This window comes from Schistocerca americana, chromosome X, assembly GCF_021461395.2.
Source record: "Schistocerca americana isolate TAMUIC-IGC-003095 chromosome X, iqSchAmer2.1, whole genome shotgun sequence".
NCBI lineage: Eukaryota > Metazoa > Arthropoda > Insecta > Orthoptera > Acrididae > Schistocerca > Schistocerca americana.
The window spans coordinates 380111628-380128856 of record NC_060130.1 but is presented as its reverse complement, the minus strand read 5'-3'; positions in this window follow the sequence as shown (position 1 = coordinate 380128856).

The window sequence follows — 17229 nt, the reverse complement described above, 5'->3', positions numbered from 1 at the left end:
TTGATACTTTAAACAGTAAATTTCGTATCCATAAAATGAACTCAAAATGGCGGAATAATTTCGCTTTATTACATCTGATTCACAGAGATGGAGAAGTTCCATATCAGGGCTTATAGACAGACATGATTTTCGTGTATCCTTAACATAGAATAGAGAGGAAAGAAATGGTTCAAATGGCTCTGAGCACTATGTGACTTAACATCTGAGGTCATCAGTCCCCTAGAACTTAGAACTACTTAAACCTAACTAACCTAAGGACACCACACACATCCATGCCCGAGGCAGGATTCGAACCTGCGACCGTAGCGGTCGCTCGGTTCCAGACTGTAGCGCCTAGAACCGCTTGGCCACCCCGGCCGGCGAATAGAGAGGAGTGGCAACATAAATTGGACACAAAGTTGTGGCGATTTCAATTCAGATTTCTTAAAAGATTCAGAGAGGAAAACTGAACTGGAACCATTATTTGGTTCTTTCTTTGGCCTGCTGATAACGTTCTTACAGACAGTGCTCAGGTTAAAACAATTAATGTGTGCCGGTCGGTGTGGCCGAGCGGTTCTAGGAGCTTTAGTCTGAAACCGCGCGACCGCTACGGTCGCAGGTTCGAATCCTGCCTCGGGCATGAATGTGTGTGATATCCTTAGGTTAGTTACGTTTAAGAAGTTCTAAGTTCTATGGGACTGATGATCTCAAAAGTTAAGTCCCATAGTACTCAGAGCTATTTGAACCATTTGAAGAAGTCAGTTGTTTATCTCCTCCAAAGTGTGTAAATAGCTCTGGGAATCACGCTGTCTGGAGTAGGGACTACGGTGTCTCCCTTGAAGAAGGGAAGATACATGAGATTAAAACAACGAAGCGAATTCGATATGCTGAGGCCAAAAAGATCTATAAGGCCATGCAGCCCCTCACATTCACTACCACTTTTGGCAAAGTTCTTCAACACCCAGCTCAGAAAACTGATGCTGCTACACAAACGGAGGTTGCTAATGTCAGAACTACTACCTGCACATGTGCTCCTGCAGTCAATTCTAAGCCCATCCACATCAGAAAAGGCTGTGGTTGCCAATTTTGTGGAGCTTCGCGGCCATCTAAAGGTTTAGTCTGTCTACCATCCAGCATTGCCACTACTACAGCTGCAGTTGTGGCTCCAAACCCTATCCAGACCAAAAAATCAAAGACAAAACGTCAACCACTGACAGATTGGGAAGTAACCGGTCTGATGATGTGTACTTCATCCTCTCTGATGTATCTCATGATTCTTCTTTAGAAGAGATGGGCCTTGATGTCGGATTGGGGCCCTAAAGTGAGCCTCTACCCATTGTGGGCCCACCTCCCTGGAGGGAAGGCAGGGTGAAAGCGCTACCCACGTAATAGATGGCTCCCATACTACATTCAAACATTGATGGATTCAAGAGACATGTGAAGGACCTAAAACTCCTGTCACAGGAACGTCCTCTGGGCTTTAGTTTGCAGGAAACGCATATTACAGCATCTGATGCCCTGCACTATGGGGCTATGTATTTCAGCACAAGGGTGACCTAATGGGAAAAAGGGCCAGGGGAGGTTTCGCTGTGCTTGTCAATAATGCGCACCCCTCTCCTCAGTTCCTCAGCTACTGACCTGTAAGTGGTTGCTGTTGAAATTCATGTGTTAACAGATCACTGTTTGTTCGCTGTGTTTACCTCTGCAAAATGCAACAGACACCGAGGCTCCAAGAGATCCTATAAAAAAACTCCCCTGAGCACATCTACTGGGAGGCTTCATTACCCAATATTTATTGTGCGAATCAACCTCCGCTTGCCTCCAGGGACAGGATTTAGAAAGCCCCATGACGACTCACGAGTCCTGCATCCTCAACACAGGCACTCCCACTCACGTCTGTGCTGCTAATAGGCCATCCTCAGCCATCGACCTCTCTTTCTGCTCTTCAGCCCTTGCAGACTCTGTTCAGTGGGAAGTCACTGCCGACCTTCATTCCAGTGACCATTTCCGAATCCGGATTCGCCTAGTGCGTCGAGCTCTCGATGAAAGGACACAGCCACGATGGATAATCAGTAGAGTCGACCGAACGCTGTTCAGCCAGCTGGCTGTGTTTGAACGACGTGACGGAGTCTGGGAGTGTATTGTCCACATAACACGAGTAATCGGCCATATCTATGGCGTCTCCATCTCGAAGTACTCATGTCATTTCCCGAGGGAAACTCTCCTTTGCTGGACTGATGAGTGCCATTCGGTTATCCGGGCAAGGTGTACGGCTCTGCGACGGTTTAAGTTCCACCCAGCGGTGCCAAACTTAGCAGCCTTATAGCCAAAGCTCGACACATCATAAAGAGGAGCAATAAAACGTCAAGGCAAACGTTCCTGCATTTTATCAACCATTCCACTTGTTATGCAAAGTAAAGGAAGCGATCAGGACGGTTTCCAGTATCCGGCCGGGGTGGCCGAGCGGTTCTAGGCTCTACAGTCTGGAACTGCCCGACCGCTACGGTCACAGGTTCGAATCCTGCCTCGGGAATGGAGATGTGATATGTCCTTAGGTTAGTTAGGCTTAAGTAGTTCTAAGTTGTAGGGGACTGATGACCTCAGACGTTAAGTCCCATAGTGCTCAGAGCCATTTGAACCATTTGATTTCCGGTAAATGCAGTCTTTTACCAGTAGCATCGGTGCCGAAACAAGGGTGTCTCCAAATATCACCCTGACACATTGCTCAGACAACGGCACAGCATTCTCCAACGACTGCTGATCATGCCTGCCAGGCTCTGGCATTCGGCCCCAATCGCGCAACCATATAGAGGGGCCAGTTGGTCTTCAGATCCGACAATTCTGAGTCTTACAACTGCCATTTGTCCACGTGGTACTGGATTCTGTACTGTCTTTGCCCATGATACTGTACCGTGTCACGACCTAATCCTACAGCAGCGTCCAAGGAAATCCTCCTCGAATGTTCTGATTTAATGTGGCTTATTGGCACGTTACCCTGCTCGTGGAGAGAGGCAGCTCTGACATCTCTCCTCAAGCTATGTAAGGACCAAACGTGTCCCAGTAGTTACCAGAGCGTAGCCTTAACGATCTGCGTAGGAAAGTTCCTGGAACGAATGGTTAACCGTCTGGATGTTAGAGACCAAGCAATTCCTTAGCTCTCTCAGAGTGGATTCATGAGATTTCAGTGTCCTGTAGACAGTTTGACCCTGCTAGAGGCGACTATCCAACAGGCTTCCTCTGACATCAGTAAGGCATACGACAATACTTGGAGACACAGTATTGTAGGACTGCTCCACCGATGGGGCTCTCGTGTCCACCTCCTCCACCTCTCCTCCATATCTAAGCTCGTTTTTGGGTCTTTAGTTGGTGACGTGCTATCGGATCGTTTTGAGCGGGAGAATGGTGTATCTCAGAGCAGTGTCTTAAGTGTTATCCTCTTTTCCATTGCCATGAAAACTATCACATCTACAGTAAGTAGACCTGTACAATTTTCCTTATACATGGACGGTTTTGCAGCTTTCTGTTCTTGCTACACTATTGTAGCCGCGACTCGTCAATTGCAGCTTACAGTGCAAAGGTTATACGAGTGGGCTGTAAAGACCGGTGTTTAGTTTTCGTTATATGTTTAATTTACGTGACTTGCGTTTGAAGGGCACAGTTCTCCCTTTTAAAAACTGTGAGGTTTCTGTTCCTCATGTTTTACTCCAAACTGTCGTGGTTACCTCACCCAAAGGACCTGAAGGCAAGGGCCCAGAAGGCACTAAACTCCTTAAAGTGTCATAGCCACTGGTATTGGGAAGCGGACAAAGCGCGTCTGCTCCAGTTTTATATGGCTTTCGGGCGATCGCAGCTAGATTATGGATGTACAGAGAGGCCTTCTTGTCTGAAGATTATTGACGCTATACACCATGAGGGGACTAGGCTGGTCACGGGCGCTTACAGGACCAGTCCAATATCCAGTGTCTGAGCTGGGGCTGGTGAATCACCACGTACAATCCGGTGACAACTTCTCATTGTGCGTGAGGCTTGTAAGTTCCTCGCTAATCCCAGTTCACCAGCATACCATACCGTTGCGTGTCCAGCTTTCGAGCACGTCTTTGTCAATCGTCCACGGGCAGTGAGGCCGTTTGGGACCAACGCAAAGTACGCACTCGCGTCGCTTGGTGTAGAGCGATTCAACCCTAAATCCAGGTACTTTAACCTCTTGCCACCCTGTAAACAGCAGAGGGCCAGTGTAATTTTATATTAGCACAGTACCGGAGAGGTTGCACTCCTGCATCTGTTTGTAATACATTGTTTTATGACATTTTAACAGAGCACCACAACTCTGTAGCAATATTTATGGATGGGTCTACACAGGGGGATTTGGTTTGCTGCTCTGTAGCTTTCCCTGATAGTGTCCTCAAGGGCTAGGGAAGAAGGTGCCTTTTTGCTGGGTGCCAGGATACATGGGTACTGGGGGCTACATAGCAGCCAAGGAGGCGTGTCGAGATCTTCAGTTATTTCAGTATACCATCCCCCTCCATGCTATCGCCTTGTTGTTGATGGACAGACTCATGCGTCGATGGGAGAAAGAGTGGCTGGAAGTGATGACAATAAGCTGTGTCTAGTAAAGTCCACAACGCCGTCATTGTGTACCTGCTTTCAGTCATATAGGGGATTGAGGTCCTTCTTACTCGTCTCCGCATAGGCCAAAGCCCTATGACGCATAGGTTCATGCTAGAGGACGGGTGGTGCTTGAGACGTATAGATCTCTGTGCGCCACATTCTATTAGACTACGTTTTATTTTCGGTTCACAGGGCAGCGGCAAATCTGCCGACAGATCTGCCCTCTGCTTTAAGTGATGCTAAAGAAATGTGGTGAGAGTTTTTGGGTTTATGATATATCCAACTTTTGTCCTAAATTTTCAGGGAGATGTTCTTAACTTGTTAATAGGGTGACTGGCAACCCACGTTTTTTGTAGGTAGTTAGCCAGTTACTTTTCCCTGTGCCGTTATTTTAGATTTTCTGTCGTTTTACTTACGTTTTAATCACGGAAGTAGCACCGTTCACCCTTTTTGCGTTCTCTTGAGACGTTTGAGAGACGAGTAATTGTGTGGGTCAACACGAGTGAGGTGGGAGTGAGTGGGTGAGTGTCATTTTGGAGCTTTACTACTTACTGTGTGATAACATTCCTAGTCATTTTATCAACATTCGTTTTTTAAAATATTTGTAAGGGTGCTGTTAACCTCGCCGTTGAGCGCCCGTAAACTTCACACACACACACACACACACACACACACACACACACACACACACACACACGCGTACACACACATCACTTAGAAGGAAAGCGTTTATTGCAAAAAAGCGAACAGGAAGAATAATATGTGGCCTTCAGCCACGGTCGTTATGTATGTTCAAGGATTTAGGTATTTTACCTACATTATCAGAATCCATATGCCCGCTACTGAAATTCGTCTTAAATAATCCATCACGATTTTGGAGGAATAGAAATGTCCATACTCACAATACTAAAAGAAAAAAATACTTTTATTACCCATTAATGACGCTGTCGGTGGCTCAGAAATGAGTTGAAAATTCGGCAACAGTTGTTTTTGTCACTTTCCCAATAACATCAAATCTCTAAGATGTAGCAATGTAAGTGGTAAGTCTAACCTAAAATCCTTCTGTTCAATGGAAGAATTTTTATTTAAAAACTGATAGACAATCAGCAAAAGGCCATTTACAACAATGGAGGAAACGTCGGAAAGTTTTACAAATTAACAACGCAGTCACATCCCCTGAGAATTTTATTGATAGTGACAACGGCTACAGAACCTTACGCTAACATGTTGATTGATGTTATCACTAATAATATTATCATGTCCTGTAAACTGACTCGTTCCGTACAATTTGACTGAAGAACCGTTCAAATGGCCTATGAAACATGTGCCAACGAACTACAGTTCCTCTTGTCTTACGGGTATTCTGAAACAATGTTGAAAATGCTTACGTAAATTGCTACTAATTTTGTTATTCATCCTGTGTTCCAACTATTTTATGCTGTAATCAAACTGCCTTACTGTTCACCATGATTTATAATTAACGCTCTCGGATCTCATTTATTGTCATGTACTAATCTTGCAGAACGGCATGTTCAATATCAGTTATAATATGTGTGGACTGTTTACTATGTGCGTCCTACTTACTTGTAGTATTGGTATAACGCTTCAGTTTTGGTGTTCTATTTTCTACAGGAAGAGAAAATGAAGATAAATTTAGTGCCTTTGCGTTTTACATGTTTTACAACTAACGTTGACAGAAAAAAGAGACCCTGTTACAACGTTAAATATTTCTTCTTACTCTAGTAAACATACTTTGCTTAAATCGTGGCATTTTACCACCTAATGTCATTTATAATTTGATGTTATATAAAATTAAATAAAGCTCACAAAACACTGTGGAACATCCGTAAAGATAATGTTTACTGTGAATCTGATTACGCTCCGCCAAGCTTAAAAAATTAGTTTGGACAAATAAGCAAAGGACTGAGTTATTTTCTCTTTATGGGGGATATGTGGAGAAAGAAGTAAAATTGTACAATTTATCTAACTCAACAGTAGGTATTTAGAGTTGGTATGTAACATAAATGTGTCACTATCCTGTTATCAAAAGGTAGTTTAACCAAGACATCATTAGAAACAATTCAGTTGGACGAGAATGGAAAAGAAATCGGCATGGCATTCGTTTGAAATGCTCTTGTGGAAATAACAAAAAGAGTTAGTCCAGATGGAAATGTGTTTCCCGCTCCTTTCAAATACGGTCCCTGATACACTCCTTGGTAAGAGTACTGGTTTCTAAATACACGAAGAAATAAAACTTTTTTTTATCACATTAAGCACTAGGTACTTCCTCTGTGGTGACTGCTCTGGAGATCGTGGCAAACAAATCATTGACATTTCTTCGTGGTCTTTCGTCAAATGTTGGCTTTTTCCCAACGTTCCACACGTAGCTGAGCGTGCCCCTGATACTCAACTCGCCACGCTATTCACCTCCCCTGCCCCCCTCCCCCTTCCCACTCACAGACAACTGTTTCGAGGAACCGTTGGAGACCCGCTGACGCCCATGTTACGTAATACCCAGAGACGAGGAGCAACCGTTTTAAAACACGTCTCTTATTCTTTAGGCAGCTGACAGGAAACGGAATATGTTTAGGCTGATTATGTTGCCTAGAAAAATGTCGTATTACTTCACAGGAGGAGACTGTGTAGTATCATGATTTTATGAACCATACATATCTCCTCGAAAGTCATAATATTTATTTGGTAAATTTAGCGAAGTTCCGTCCCGCAGAGACCGTTAGGAAGGGAGGACAGAGATTAAATTATGACTGAAGTCATGCCCGTTAAGAGGAGAATTAGCTCATTTAGAAGAAGATGTGGGAGGAAATTCGGCGTGATATTCTTCGAGGGGCCATCCCTGTAATTCCCTGAATTGCTTCAGAGAAATCAGTACTTAAATCAGGACAACCTTACGAGGATTTGATGTAACTCCTCCCGAATATAGAATTCGTGTGTGTTAGGGAATGGATGAGCTGTTCAATAGTCTGTAAGAAAAAATTTCTTCTCCCCATCGACGTGCAAGTCGCCGAAGTGGCGTCAACTAAAAAGATGGAAGGCCCTAGCCACACGACATTTCATTTCATTTCAGTCAACAAAAGCAAAGTGAGCCGTTGGACAAGGCGTCTGTCTTCATCGTGTCCTCCATGGAGAAGATCGTTTGCATTTTTGTGACGACGAACAGGCTGTAGTCGTTTCTTCAGTTTCGTGAGAGTAGCAAAATACACTTCAGAATTAATCGCTGTACCATGAAGGAAAATATCAAAAGAATAACCCCTTTAGAGTACCAGGAGACCGCCGCCATGGCTTTACTGGCTGAAGGTGCGGCTTTGAACATATTCTTCGGAGAGGTGATGTGGGTCCACTCGACGATTTTAGACAAAAGACTGTCACGATCCACCTTGTAATGGGAAAGCAGTTCCGCACAAATCGTCCTTCGATGATTTTTATGGTCTTCCCCCCCCCCCCCCTCCCCAGGAAAAGCTGTGGTTCCTGCACTTTCGGAACGTGCGGACACTGTCATCCTAGCTGATCTACGGATCCCCTTGGTGCTCAACTGGACGTCTCTGTTGGTAGTGCTGACACACTCGTCCATCATTTGGGCTACCGAAAGGTGAGGAATCCAGGGGGCACAAACCTTTCGGTAGCCCAAATGATGGACGAGTGTGTCAGCACTACCAACAGACACGTCCAGTTGAGCAGCAAGGGGATCCGTAGGTCAGCTAGGATGACAGTGTCCGCACGTTCCGACAGTGCAGAAACCACAGCTGTTCCTGGGGAGGGGGGGGGGGGGAACCGCACGCGAGCGATCGTCGGTCAGGTTTGTTCGACCTTGTTGCGATGATGACGGACCCCTCGCCTAACGACTCACCGTGCCTTTGTTCTCTGCCATGTCTCAGTAGACATTTCCCGCAAACGACTGTGAGTATCCGCGATGCTCTTCTGTTTTTCCGGCAAAAGACACTTAATGGCAACTCTCTGCTTGGAAGGCACCTTCATTACAGACGTCTTTTTGAAAGCTATGCATAGTGCTACCATGCAGCAGAACTTAATGAAACTACAGGGGCTGAAGCAGAAATATTTCATGATGTGCTGCCACAAATTCCGCAATTTTTTCAAGCGAAATTGGCCGAGAAGTTAAATGTGATGCAATATTTACTGAACGTCCGTCGTACTTTAACAGAGATTTAAAAATCCGTGCAGGCAGTGAATTATCGTTGTCGAGTTTCAGCTAGCTGATGCCAGCAAAGGACTATTCGACAAATGTTGTTAAGACGCAAGGAGCCTCAGAACACTGGTGGTATTAAATTAGTTCTTCGTAATTAGTGCTCTTCTTCTACCCCATATCTACCGACACGGCCACACTTTAAGGAAGAGACAGGCCAATCTTTGCGACTGAGACAATCTTAATACAGGAATATGATACACACGAGCACTACTCTGTATATATTCGGAAGCTAGACTTAATATTATGGCGTCAATCGCTCAGCTGGCACTTGTAAATGAGATCATGTAAGGGCATCTCTGCGTTAAAGAAAAGAGAAGAGGTGCTACTTTCTGGAAAATACTCTTGACCCTTCGTGCAAGATTGTTATTTCAGCAGGAAAATCGTCTGAGTTACATGTGGCGACATTTTGAAAGCAACATACGAGGTGCTACACCAGCAGTGCGACAAACTGGGCTGAAAATTACATGATTTAAAAAAAAAAGTACGACTGTTGCTGAAAACTGACGTGAATAATATTGGCTTTACCGGTCAAACCAAGCCGTGCATCGTAAGTAAGAAAGGTCATCAGAACTGCAAATTGTATGTTGAGCTGCGCCTATCCAGTACTTCAGATTTATAATCGACGTTGAAACTTGTCAGCTAGTGGTAAGCTTCTTTTGACACCCCACTACGGTTCGACAACAATAAAAACTGTCGTGTGACCGATCTGCCCAATTTCCGACGGGGACGGTTGGCTACATCGCGCTTTCGTAGCATTTTAAGGGAGTAATGCTTTTGTGAAGCAGATCAGCCTCAGAAATTTTGACGAATCGTTGAGACGAAAGTAATCAACAAAATGCGTCGTTATTGTATGACGAGGAACAATTATCTCCAATAATGAACAGATGATGGAGATCATCTTGACTGTTAGCAGCCGATAGAGCACTGTTACAAATGATTCATTGTCTGCCATGAAGTGAGATTTCCGCTGTGATGAGAATTGTGTCCGTTGAGGTAGTTACTTCAAACGTCAAATGATTGAAGCCTCCAGCTTCAGTGGTCCCGTGGTGATCGGTATCAAATCGTCTACATTTACTTATGATTGCAGTGAACGCCTACTATGTGTGATTCGATAAAAAAGTGACTGGTGTCTCCCACATAGCACTGTCTAGGGTTATGACCGCCGTATTCGGAGGAAGTATACCCGGGCGCTATTTGAAATATGAGTCATCTAAAATGCGACCATTACATCGAAAGAGAGAGAGAGATACGGAACCTGAAGTGGTGAACATTTAACTCACACCCGAAGCTTATCCACTGACTGAAAGGAATATTGAAGACTACTCCTGTGAAAAAAGGTGTTGATTTCTCTTTGGTCTGCGTAATGACAGTTCCCTCGTTTGACCAGGCTGGGAATACGCACTTCCATCATTTAACTGACACTGCGACAGTAGCTGTTTTGATTTATTTGCAGCAAAAATAACACAATTTTATAGCTTTATTTAATGGCAGCAGGTTTAAATGCATCATCTTCAGGCTCGTCTGTAACATAGGGTTACTACACTTTCGGTAGACATCATTACTATATCTATAATAAAAGGAGCAGGAACCACCAGCGTCCGTTGAATTTGTTAAACAATTATTCCATGTACACCAGCGGTTTCTGCTCCTATTATTGGAGATATTGTGATGGTGCTCACTGAAAGTGTGATCACCTTATATTACAGAGGATTCTGAACTTGATGGGTTGTATCATCGAAACTGGTTGCAATTAAATAAAACTAATACACACATCTGTTGGTGTTGCTCCTACATTTACGTCTGGGATTTTGGTGACAGGAAACTCGCTCACGAGACATATTCGGCAATTAGTACATTTTAATTTAATGGTCACATAAAAGTTCTCCAGAATTCTAATCGCCAGACAGTCACTTAAAACGAGCTGTCATCTTTAGTACGAAGTTACAGCTTCCCGAAATATTGATTTAAACTTGTAATATTGCAGTATTGCATCATACATTTATCGTCCACACTTTTCAAATGATTTAAGTGTTACATTCTGCAAACTGGAAAATAAAGAAACGCACAAGTATTACACTAACGGTTCTAAATATTGCAATATCTAAAAATTACGCCTGAATAAATCAAGTCTCTGGAATCGGCTAGAGCAGTGTAACAACAACAAGTAAGACCGTACAGGAGCGGTCTCGGAAATGGTTTGTTCTGCGGTGACACTGTGACTCCTATAGTGTGCATCTGTAGTGACGAATATATGACCCGGTTGATAAAAGTGAGCCGTAAGCAGTGACGAGCTAGAATTAGACCGCAATGTTTTCACACTATACGTTGACTGCCATTTTATCCACAAGGCAGTACCGAACCTACAGCCACGTCAACACCTTCTTCTATACTTCGCAAACCACTGTTAAGTGCATGTCCGAGTGTATGTCCCATTGCAACAGCTATTAGGGCTTCTTGCCCTTTTCATTCTGGTACAGAGCATGGATAAATGACTGTTTCAATGCCTCTATGCGTGCTGTAATTAATCTAATCTGTTGCTCATGATCCCTTTGGCAGCGATATGTTGAGAGATGTAGCATATTCCTAGAGTCATAATTTAATGTCGATTCTGGCAACTTAGCAAGTAGGTTTTCCCGGGATGGTTTGCGTTTGTCTTCAAACGTCTACCATTTCTGTTTTTTTAGTATCTTGGCGACACTCTCCCATCGCTCAGACAAACCTGTGACCATTTGTGCTGCTCTTTTTTCTATCCCTCAGTATACCCCTTTAGTCCTACTTGGTACAGACCCCACGCACTCGAGGAACATTCTATGATGTGTCGCACGAGTGTTTTGTGTGCAGTCTCCTTTTTAAACTGATTGCATTTCGGTAGTATTCATCCAATGAACTGCTGTCTGTCACCCACCTTACCTAACTTACCTAAAACTGAGACTATGTGATTGACAAACAGTAACAGACAGGTATTCCTATTAGTTGACTGATTCCAACTGCGACTCAGTCATGTTATAGGGTGCTACATTTATTTATTTTTTTTCCTTTCGTGAAGTGCACAAATTTACACTTCTGAACATTTAGAGCAAATGGTCAATCTCTACACCACTTTCAAGTCCTATCACGATCTGACTGAGTAATTGTGCTGCTTCCTTGAGACGGTACTTCATTATAGACAACTGTATCATTTGTGTTAAGTCTGAGGTTACTATTATTATTGTCCACATGGTCTATATAAAACATGAGCAGGAAGTGTCCCAACATCTTTCTCAGGGATATGCACAATTTAATTCTAAATCTGTCTATTACTCTCCACTCAAGATAACATGTTGCGTCCGTCCTACCAAAAAATCCTCAATTGAGTTACAAATTTCGTTTGTCATCCCATACGATCACACTTTTGATAATAAGCGTGGATCCAGCAAAGATTAAAATACTTTTCAGAAATCGCGAAATATTGCATCTATCTAATGCCCTTGATCAATGGCTTTTAGTATTTCATGTGAGAAAGGTGCGAGATGTATTTCAAGTGTCGATGTTTTCTGAATCCACGCTAGTTGCTATTGGGGAGGTAATTCTATTCGAGATACCTCATTACGTTTGAGATCAGAAAATGTTCTAAGACCTGCTACAAGTCGACGTCAAGGATACTGGGCGACAGCTTTGAGGATTATTTCTGCTATCCTCTCTGTGGACAGGTGTGAGCTGCACATTCTTACAACTATTGGGCACGGTATTTTATTCGAGGGATCCACAGTAGATTTTATTTGAAACAGGAGATTACTCAGCCGCAGATTCAGTATGGACTCTGACAGGGATTTCATCGGCTTTAGAACACGATGGAGCATGCATAAAGTGCTGGGCTCTCTGCTTTGAAGCATTGACGCCGTCTGTTCCGCTCTTGGCTGATTGTACGCACGTCACTGCGTCGGGATTAATTGACCAGAAGCCATTAACCTCTCAGAGTGCAATTCTAATATCCCGCCACTACAGCTATATGGAAACAGACTAAGAGCGTGGTGACGATGTTATTTGTAAGTGGCATAATTCCATCTTCTGTCACGCGGCAAACAAAAGAAGATACGATAGCGTGATGAAAATGCCTCCGATTTTTTATGTGAAAACTTTTAAAGTTTTTAAATAAAGTAAACGTCATTAACATTCTACATCTTTATTCTACATGCCTACATATTTATTTCTTGACATATTCATCCTGGCGACTAATACATTTCTCCCAACAAAATACCAGTTTATTGACACCGTCACTGTATGATGGTTTACTTCGCTGACGGAGCCACAAACTCACCTCTGTCTTCACCGCATCATCGCTATCAAAGCATAATCCTTGAAGGTGTTCCTTAGGTTTTCAAAACAAATTGGATGGGGCCAACTCGGGATTGTGTGAAGAATGATCGATGGCAGTCAGCCCAAGGCGGTAGATCGTTGCAGATGTCGCAGCGCTTTAGTGTGGTCTGGCATTGTCATGAAGAATGAGAGAGTGCTCCATGTGTGGTCCAACTCTTCGAGTTCGAAGCTCAATTAAATCACGCTGTTTCTCACACACCGTAATAATTAGGTTACACATCGCCTTGTTACACGATACAATTCGGAACCATCTAACAGCAGAAAGCTGCAAATATGTAAACACGAAAGATAATGGTTTATAATTTCAATAACGTTTATTTTATTTATAAAGTTGTAAGAATTTTCTCAAAAAAATTCGAAGGCATTAATTTTGGTCTCCCTTCCGGAGAGTGGATCGGAATTTGGTATGTCGTCATTGGAGCTTTCATTACGCCAATTATCGAATGTGAACCTCACACTGCTTTCCTAGATAAGAACTTTGAGTCGGAACACTGTTTGCTGTCGTAAAAACTAGTGTAGCTTTGTCATCGGTAGTGCTTTGATCACAGGTGTTTCGCGTCCGTAATCTGCCGGATTGGTAGAAGGCTACGGCAAAAATATAAAAAAAAAATAAATAAATAAAAAAAAAATTCACTTTTGTGCCGATAGTCACTGACAAACGTAATGTTCTCGGACGAGACAAGCTTCGAGGTATTGCCCTTCCATATTATCATTAGTCACAGCGTATATACCACACATTGTAAGCATTGCAGTCATACTTTAGACAGACATCACCACCGTAATTTTCTTTCCATTCCCATCTTCAGGCATTCCCATTTGTCTCAAAAACCGAAGCAGTTTCTGACTTCACGAAGGACGAAAGACTTTTGGTTTAACGTTATCCTTGAAGAACAAGGTACCACCGTATTCCTGGCTTGCACGTTCTCCTGACCCTTATTTCGTTGAAAGTCTCTGGTATAGGTTTGGTTGGTAATCTGTTCGTCACGATTCGCCTGTTTTCACTGTGGCTACTTTCTAGACTCTTAAATAAGCGACGTTGAAGGGAAACCCACGACGTTATTGTTCCATGTCACGTAGCTTTAGGGCACATATTGCAGAACATGGAAGCCTCACACTAGCCTGAATTTTTATAGTTAGAGCTCATTTTTGATTCTGCATTGTTAACCATTGGCGTAACATCATGTACCTAGTCAATGGTGTGAAGCACGCACGTATTGTTCTCAGTGTTGTTACTTTCAGATACTCTTGACATTTGTAAACTTCAAAACATATATATATAGCACAGAACCAACCGTGCCAATTCACTTCCAAATATTAATCACTGTATGCGATTGCAGGTTTTCTCGGCTTCGCCTGAAGATGATGGGTACAGAACTTTGAAACGCTGTGACGAGACGACGCCGTCAGTCGGCTATTCACGCGAGAAGATTTTATCATATTTATTCGTAACTCCTTGGTCTATTATACCCTGTCACTACTTGGATAAAACGCTTACTTCACTGATGAAGCACATTAGAGAAATATATACGTACTTATACTTACAGCCCCTATTACTTTATTAAAACACAAAAATAATCATACGTCATCACCTACGAGCTACAGACGCTATATTTTCAAGACGGCTGTATTAACGTTACTTAATAGTGTGTATGATGTAATTAATGCGAAACTTGATCGTCTGAAAGACTTCACTTGTGTAGCCAGTTAAAAAGTAAGGAAGAGTCGTATGACATGAATGACTGGGAGATCCTGAATGACAGGTTTAGCCACCTAATTAGAAAAAAAAATTTCCAATACATCTCGCCAGTAGGCATCTTTCCTTCTCGAAGTATGAGAGCTGTGTATGTAATCGTATCTGTTGTAGGTGACTAATGCTTGCGTGTGAAATGTGTCATATTTGTGCTGGATGATGGTGATGATGAGCGACGGGAATGGATGAAACACGGTGCCAGCACGTAGCCTGCTCCTGTCGGAGTGCACCAGAGAATCCGCCGAACTTAACGACCCCATCCGACGGACGGATCGTCATCAGATGCAGTGCGCAAGCCCTCGCTTCACGTGACACTGCAGAGAGATTTTGAGTTGAATCAAGGACATTGGCACAAAGACTGCCAAGGAGTGACTTTACGCCACCGCCTTCCTCCACATCCCGTGCCCTCTTACTTAAAGGCAAAGGGTAAATTGTCAACAGCACGCGGCGGATCCGGACCGTAACCCATCCAATTACTGTCCCCACGCGGCGTTGTTTGACTTCCGTTATCAGACGGGGACCTATGTACAAACATCGTAACGGCCGCTGACTGCAGGTCATTTTTGCTACCGAACGTCCTTAAATTTAAAAAAAAAATGGCCACCCAAGTGTAATGCTAAGATCATCGTCCATGGAAAAATACCATTTAACTCATAATTTGATTCTCACTACAAAAAATTTAAGAAATAGTTGATTGCATACGTCATAGATCGTTTTCACATTAAATATTGTAATGAGAATCGGGTAAATTAATCATCACCTAAATACACGTTTACAAATATACATGTCTGTGTGATGCCATTTTTTATATTCATAATTCATTTCTCAATTTTATTCAGAAAATTCTTTGTGGAAAATTGAAAGTTGTTACTGATGAGTCAACTTTCATCTAATTCTTTATACACTACAATTGTGTATGTTTCATAATATTCTGTGCCTAAAGTAATTTCAGTAGTGCACAGTGCAAATATGTTTCCCCTATAGTGTTGTACCTGTAAATGCCCAGTTACTGTTGAATTTGACTGTATTTTTGACAAGTGGTTTCGCTTGTTGGTTAATGTACGCTTAAACGGATTGTTACGAGATGTAGGTGTGTGAATGTAACATCAAATTCTTATTAGGTACCTTCTTTTATGCGACTGGTATACTTTGCCTAAGTGTAGAGTTATTCAAATACATAGTCCCTTAGAACATCTATGATTTAAAATGTACCAAATATGATAGTGTGCTGATGAAATAATGTTCAAGTGTGTGTGAATTCCTAAGGGACCGAAGTGCTGAGGTCAGCAGCCCCTAGACTTACACACTACTTAAACTAACTTAAAGGTAAGGACAACACACACACACACACACCCATGCCCGAGGGAGGACTCAAACCTCCGGCGGGAGGGGCCGCACTATTAGTGGCATGGCGCCTCTAACCGCGCGGCGTGCTGATTAAAAGCCGGCAACTGTTGTTAGGGTCAAAGTAGGTGAACCTAACTTTATAGGTCTATTATACAGTTCGTTGGTTGGTTGTTTTGGGGAAGGAGACCAGACAGCGTGGTCATCGGTCTCACCGGATTAGGGAAGGATGGCGAAGGAAGTCGGCCGTGCCCTTTCAGAGGAACCATCCCGGCATTTGCCTGGAGTGATTTAGGGAAATCACGGAAAACCTAAATCAGGATGGCCGGACGCGGGATTGAACCGTCGTCCTCCCGAATGCGAGTCCAGTGTCTAACCACTGCGCCACCTCGCTCGGTATTATACAGTCTTACGGTTTACGTTTTCATCCGTTTGTACGCCTATGAGACAGTGGTGTTAATGCAATGTGTTGATCTAACCTGTTCCTCGTGGGCTAGGTTGTGGTGACGATAATTTCACACACTAAGCTGCTACCATCGTGGCCCTGTGCAACGTAGCGACTTCGAATACGAAGGAAGATTGAAGCGATGCAGCTGAATGTTCATTGGTAAGTTTTCTGAGAATACTGCTCTACAACATACACATTCGCCATCCGGCAACTTTGTTGTTGAACGACATTGCGCGTATTAAACTAAATCGCTTCCACATACGAAACCAATCTGAGTTCTACTGCCTCATTAGATTTCCCAAGAGATCCTTCAATACCTGGCAGACGATGCTAAATACAGACACAACGACTGACATCTGCGGCATTGTGATCAGTATTGTACATAATGACCGTCAAAATTCAGTATACTTATGAACCAAATAGATGAAGGACTTACTGATTAAACTGCAACTATTTTCTTGGGTTGCAACTCTAAACTATCACCCTTTTGCTGTAACTACTCGCCTGTGACTTACTTGACCA